The sequence below is a fragment of the Etheostoma spectabile genome, unplaced genomic scaffold (genome assembly GCF_008692095.1).
Source record: "Etheostoma spectabile isolate EspeVRDwgs_2016 unplaced genomic scaffold, UIUC_Espe_1.0 scaffold00005705, whole genome shotgun sequence".
Lineage (NCBI taxonomy): Eukaryota > Metazoa > Chordata > Actinopteri > Perciformes > Percidae > Etheostoma > Etheostoma spectabile.
The window spans coordinates 15,171-22,627 of NW_022603287.1; the positions used below are offsets into that span (position 1 = coordinate 15,171).

Genomic DNA, 7,457 nt, shown 5'->3' on the forward strand with positions numbered 1-7,457 from the left:
ACCACTAAGCATGGCTTCCCTGAAAATGGTTCTTTGAGCACAGGGAAGCTTAGAACGCTAAAACAGGATTTAGAAGAAGAAGAAAAATTATTGAGAGGGGGTAAAACAATTAGCACCCAGGATTTAATTCAAATAGAGAAAAACAAAGAATGTTTTAGTCAGTGGATGGAAGAAGCCACTTGTAGGGAAAGAAAACAGATGAAAAAACTAGTAACTAAGGAGGGAACAGATAATGCTGTTGAAACACAGAGAGGAGAAATGAACACTGTTACTAATGCATTTTCCCTCTATCCGAGTCTAAAAGATGGCGATCAGCTGCTCAAACCACCACCCCACCCTCCTCCAGCATCCAGGCCGAAGGGAGAAACACCGTCCGTGTCTCCCCCAGAAGCAAGCACCAGGAGCGGACCAGATCCCACACAGCCCCCACCTCGCTGCAAGCTCTCTCTCTACAAGCAGCCACGGCCTCTCCCCCACCTACATCTGACAATAACAGCAGCATCGGGTACCGTCATCCAATGCTACAAAGTCAGCTGAACAAGCTGACAAGAAGAGAAACAGAAGGAAAATAACTTTGACAGTGTCAACGTTGGCTGAAGAGGGGGGGGGGGCCAGAAGCAAAGGCAAAGCGAGAGGAAAAAGCAGAGGGCGAGGTGGAGGGCAGAGGCCAACAGTGGACCGAGACACATGTTTCAACTGCGGAGGAAGAGGTCACTGGGCAGACGAATGCCCATCCCGAAATACAGAAGGGAGACGACAACCGAGGGGTCCCCCAGCAGGGGATCGCACCTACAGCCAGCAACGGGTGGATGAAAGGGAGGAGGGGAACGGGAGTGGTGGAGAGTCTGAGCCAGTCTGCACCGGATAAGGGAAGTAAAAATGCAAAACACACACTAACTAACCTGCTTGCAAAGAAGTAAATGCTTTCACACGCTACAGCCCATAAACATCACACTCTTCCTCACACGATAGGGAGAATTCTAGACGCAATATAGTCACCTAGAACAAAAAAAACATTTAGAAGGTATTCCTACTTATGTAATGTTTTTTATCTAAGGTGTATAAATTGGCTGCTACAATTTTAAAATTATAATTACAAATTATGTGCTTCAAAAATCTTTATTTTTGAATCAAAAGCTTTCTGGTGGAATTGTTCTGTGCAGGAGTGCAAGTGGAGCAGTTGTCCCAGAAAGATTTTCAACCTCATGATGTGTGTACATAGGGATCTAAATGTCCTGTGAATTTGTTAGGTAGGGATCTAATGTTCGGCATAGGAGTTTTCTCAAACTCCTACAGGTCTCAAGGTTGTGAGATTAGAAGTCACAGCCAGCCTGACTCATTGTTTTCACACACACATCTCAGCTGATTTTTTTCAGTGGTATATCTCTCTCTGGGTCATGCTGCAAGTCTGCTGCATGAGGCCAGAGATGTGATTTAACCCCTTGCTGACTTCATGTCAGAACTAAACCTACATGGCACTTATTTTGTCTTATCAGGAAAAGATGACATGTTTGTTGAAGATTTTTTTTTTTTTTTCAAAGAAGATACAGATGAGCTTGAGTGTGCTTACATATACTGGCATGAATATAGATGTGCAGTAGAAGTAACCTTGATAAGAAGAGAATGTTTTCAGAATCCAGCACTCATAAGCTCATATCTCTCTTTGTCCAAATCTCACACAGATCAGTGGAGAAACTTGGGACCATGTGTCCTAGACTGTGACCAGCTGACTGACCGGACTGAAAGTTTATCCAAACTCCTGTCACACGATGTGACAGCTACGCGCAGTGTGTTCCAGCAAAAAGAAGCTGACACACACACACACACATTTTTGAATAATGTTGTGACCGTCTCTCCCTCAGATATCTCTCCGTTGCTGTCCCAAGTGCCGAATCACCTGTGGGCAGCGCATAAGTATGACGTGGGGCTCATAAAAATTGTCAGCCTGTCGTCATCACTCCTCGCTCAGACTTCAGGCCCAAAAAACCTCAGTACCCACTGAAACAAGAAGCAATCAATGGAATCAGGCCGGTTTTTAACTCTCTTTTAAAAGCAGGAGTTATTGTTCCATGTCCTGATTCACCTGTTTCGCACGCCTATTTCCTGTCAAGAAAATTCGTGATAAGGGAAAACCGGTCGACTGGCGTTTTGTTCAGGACCTCAAAGCAGTAAATGCAGCGGTCCACGCACGTGCTCCCAATGTGCCAAACCCTACACTAAATTCAAGGAATTCCAGTGTGGGGGGGGGGGGGAGGGCACAATATTTTCCTGTTGTTTATTTGTCTAACGTTTTTTTTCAGTTGTCCAGTGAACAAAGACAGCCTTTCTGGGTTGCCTTCTTATGTGATGGTAAGGCCTACACATTCACACGTTTAGGATAAGGATTTTTTATTGACAGCCCAACTGTCTACAACAAAGCACTGAGAGAGAGCCTTGAAAGATTAACTATTTCATTATTGCACTGTTGTGCCACCTGGCAGCAGAAGGGCACAGAGCTAGTTTAGCCAAACTGCAATTTGTGAAAAAAGAAGTGCATTTTTTTTTTTTTTTTTTTTGGGTCATGACATTTCAGCGTCAGGGAAAACATTGTCCTCATCTCGAATTGAGAAATAGTTTTTCTCCCAAAACTTGAAACAAAGAAACTAATTATGTTATTTCTAGGGATGTGTTCCTATTGTTGTGTTTTCATCCCAAATTCTGCTCAGTTAGTTAAACCTTTAGCTGACATAATGCATGGCAAAAATCTATCTGCACATGACCGCGTCACGTGGACGATCAAAGCGAACCAGGCGTTTGTAAATCTTAAAAAAGCTTTTCAAAGCCCTCCAACCTTAGGTTTGCCAAACCCTAAACTTCCATTCACTCAGACAGTGGGTGGACATTTGGGCTGCATGACGTTTGTTCTCTTGCAGCCTCACGGTGACAGGCTCAGGCCTGTGGCCTATTTTTGCTTCATTAACATTGTTAGTGCCACATGTAGTTTCTCTGATCCTATTGGAGCAACGACCTTCACACTTATCTGCAGCACGTTATCTATGGTATCACACATGTCTGCTTGATATATCTAATGTCACTGTTAAACATTTTACAGTGCTTAACCCTGCTTCCCTTATGCCTATGCCAGGAAAGGGAAAGCCACATGACTGTTTGGCTGAGTTGCAACACACCGGTGCCGAACTCAGATCTGGTTTTGTATGTGGATGGGTCAGCCTCACGCTGCCCTGACACCGGACAGGGACAGGTAGGGTTTGCTGTAGTATCAGATTCAGAGACCTTAATTGCTAAATCTCTTCCCAAACATTTCTCTATGCAGGCTGCTGAACTCATTGCTCTCACTGAAGCATGTAAACTGGCTGAAGGTTTGTCTGTGACGACCTGCACAGACTCCAGGTACACCTTTTGGGGTTGTACATGATTTTGGGGCATTGTGGAAACACCGAAACTTCCTGAAATCTTATGGTAAGCCCATTTTGCATCACCAATTGATCAGTGATCTTATTTCCATGTTAGCTAGGCTAATACAAATGTTCTGCACACACACAGTGCAGCTTACTGATTTTCTACTTACAGAATCAGTAGCTGCAGAATACAGTGGAAAAGGGCAGAGTGCACCTTTAAAGAGGATGTCTGGCCGGGGCCGGATCCAACACCTTGCCTTCCACACCATTTGTTCACACGTTTTGCAAAGTTGACACATGGGCCCATGGGACCATGTGTCAAAGGAGCGAGTGCTATTATTGTTAAAGAAAACATGGTACACAAAGGGCTTCACATCATTTGCAGAAAAGGAAAATTTTGTAAAGCGGGCATTTGAACATATCATGATGGAATTTGTTGATTTCACACCGTCACAGAAAAAAAAAAAAAAAAGGTTTTGTTTGGTGATGGTTGATCAAAATGGGTGGAGGTGTTTCCCGCTTCAAAACAAACTGCTTCAGTGTTAGCAAAAGCTCTAAATGACAGAAATTATTATTAATTATATAATTATATAATTTAAATTATATATAAGTCGGTTGTCAAGTGATAACGGCACGTTAAGAACAAAACTATGTACATGTGAATGAAGGTAAGAACGCGCAGTAACCTCAGTCCTTTTGAAATTCTCTTCGGCAGACCACCCAGTGTGGGGGTTAGAAGCTTCTAGAGCACCCCTTCCCTCATCAGCTCTGTGCGAGCATGATATGTTAGAGTAGTGTGTACAACTGTCTTCTGCTCTCTCTGCCATAAGAATTCAGGTGTCTGCTGCCCTGCCCCACCCAGCTGGAGGACCGCTCCACACGCTGAAGCCAGGAGATTTTGTGGTCATAAGAAACTTCAGGAGGGAAAACTGGCAATCCAAACGCTGGCAAGGTCCCTTCCAGGTTCTTCTGGTCACCCACAGCAGTGAAGGTTGCTGAGAGGGCAACGTGGATCCACGCATCACACTGCAGGAGGGTTCCAGGACCAGAGGACAAGCCAGTCCCGCCAGACGCCCGGAAGTCCGTGGCCTGACAGACTAAGTTCTGTGCCACCAACGCTGCAACACAACTCACCAGAAACGAGGCAGTGGTAAAGACTGACTCCGACGGTGTGTCACGTGCTGGTGGACGAACCTCTGACACCAGAAGAAATCCATGGCACCAGAAGCAAGACCGCCTGATCTACAGCCTGGTACTGCATCGCCCAGCCACCCACACACGCACAGCACACCCTGAAGGGCGCAGCACTCGCTGTGACAATGGAAGAACACAGGAAGAGGAAAACATGGTGTATGACACAAATGTATTCTTGTTCTCTGTTTTCTGTCTGTGTTTGTGGGGGGGGGGGGGGGGGTAGCATTTTTGTTGTTAGACAGATATGATAGAGATAAATCTGACATAATTTATTCTAACACCACTTCTTCTCCCATTAATGTTACTACAGACGTATTGATGCACAATACACACGCACACTCAGTTTTCAGTCATCAAAGGGTTAAAATGAGCAGAGCACTCTCCACCTTTCTCTAAATAGTATTGGAAAACAGGGGTAAACTTATATAAACAAATATATATATATGTTTATATTAAATATTATATATAAATATAAACAAAGCAATAACCTTAAGACAACAGACTTCATGGTAGTAGCTGATGCATCAACTACCTTTCTGTTGTAACCATGCGATTACTTTCAGTCCGAAAATGACAAAATCAACTCAAATGATTAACATTGTGTAAAATAAATGAGTTCTTTCTTCTGACAAAGACAATGCATTCATATTCCAACGTATGACTAGGCTCAATCAGCAAATTTACACGCGATGTAGGGATGATTAATGTTGATTAATGATTAATTGTTTCCCCACTCACAGAAACGGGCTTCACCCATAAAACCACTCGTGCTAAACCTAATTAACTATTTGTGCATTGACTGCATTTTACTTTAAGAGCTTAATGTAAAATGATGAGTTACAGTAGCAAATTTGTTTCAGGAATTCTTCCATGGTAGAGTTTAGTTAATAACGCACATGATATTGATAAGATACATAAAAGTTTGGAAAATCTGACCGCCGTCATGTTTGCGGGGTTCAGCGATTTTCCTAAAGCCTTGTGGGCTATGCGTAACATGTTACTTCAGAACCAGATGGGTCTAGATTTACTGTTAGCAGCTCAGGCTCTGTCATGTATTAGGTGATCAATGCTGCACATTAATCCCAGACATTGCAGGTAACCTCACTGACACCGTCCATCAGTTAAACCACCTCGCCACTAGTCGTAGGGCTCAAGATGTCCCTCACACTTATTCAGGGGGCGATTGGGGCGCTTGGATATTTGGGGAGGGGTGGAAGGCTTGGATGGGGAATATTGTGATTCCAGTAATCTCTGTGATCTGTTTCTGTTTTTGAAGTATTTGTTGTATTATCCCATTAATATGAATGATTATTTCCTTTGTTTTCTCTTGAGAAAGTTCAGTATCAAGCCTTACAACTCCAAGATGATGGTCCTGAAGTGTTTCATTTGCCCTCTTACCATGAGGACGGTTGCAGCTCGGACTCAGCTTCCTGATTCATAGAATGCATTTGACTCCTCATCTTTCTTTTAGACTAGATGTAGTGGTAGCTTGTGCCCAGAGGCTTAAATCCCTCACAGAAAAGTGTTTTCCTTTTCTTTTTATTGCATGTATGCTTCTGGTAATTTTCAAATGTATGATGATTAGGGTTGTAATCAAAAGTGGGGAATGTGATGGGAAAATTACATAGACAATGATTCTCTACATAGGCAAGGACTGCTTATCTGTGTGTTTATTCACTTCCTACGCATTCGTAAAAGTAAATCTGTGCTTTAGGTTAAATCACCACAATGCCTCTTAACATGTATCTCCCTATTTCACCCTTGCCTCATAAACGACGTATCTGCTTCCTACGACACCTCCTGTTTAGGGCCCTCAGTCCCCAGGGACAAAATATACTTTAAAACTCACTATAACTTCAGTTAACTAGAAAGCTTAGCATGATTTGTTACCTTCGCACATGTTAGTTTTCCACATATCTGCTACTACCACTCTGATCATATTCCCTTCATCAATATTCCATAAAGAAGCAAAGAACAATCATCAATGACAGAGAGCATATGAAGTGAATCATTACTCTCTGTCAGCTTCACGCTCAGAAAGGAATATCACAACTCATCATCGTGGTCAGCGAGACCACACACTTTAGAAACACATTCCTCAAGTCAGAAACTCTAGAAATGATCCCTGAAAGTATAGTCTTGGTTAGACTGAGGGGGGGGGGGGGGAACTGCATCTCATTCACTGCAGAGTGATTGTCACTCAGGGTTCAGAGGGACAGAAGCTAATCGTTACGTCCTCCAGATGACTCTGAGGTGAGAAAATCTATTTAGATCTTTAAGAAGACCGATATGTAGATTGAATTAGATTTTCAGTCACTGTTGTCTCAATATTTCAGTGTCAGCCTACTTATTCTCTACAATAAATGCTCCAGTCCTTTCTTTGCATTAATACTGGTTCTTAACATGCTTCCACTGGCTCAGATTATGGAAAACAACAAAATAAATTACCATAGTTATGCGGACGACACACTAATTTACATAACCTTATTGCCAGGGGACTATAGTCCAATACATAAACTGACTAAATGTATTGAACAAATTAACGACTGGATGTGCCAGAACTTTCTGAAATTAAATGAAGGAAAAACTGAACTAAAAGTCTGCACTCCGCTTCAACAACAATGTTAAAAACAACAGACAAAGCCAGAAATCTTGGTGTAGTCATGGACTCAGACCTGAATTTTAACAGCCACATTAAGACAATTACAAAGTCAGCCTATTATCACCTTAAGAATATATCAAGGGTTAAAGGACTTATGTGTCAACAGGACTTGGAAAAACTTGTCCATGCTTCATATTCAGTAGACTTGACTACTGTAACGGGGTCTTTACAGGTCTCCCTAAAAAATCAATCAGACAGCTGCA

At 42.7% G+C, this 7,457-nt stretch overlaps 1 non-coding gene across 1 annotated transcript; it reads right to left on the reverse strand.

The window, feature by feature from the left end:
* Positions 1-6,517: 6,517 nt before the first annotated feature.
* On the reverse strand, positions 6,518-6,733 carry LOC116677745 (small nucleolar RNA U3). Its single transcript, XR_004329047.1, has one exon. It is a non-coding gene; the product is annotated as a small nucleolar RNA U3 (small nucleolar RNA).
* Between the last annotated feature and the right edge of the window lie 724 nt (positions 6,734-7,457).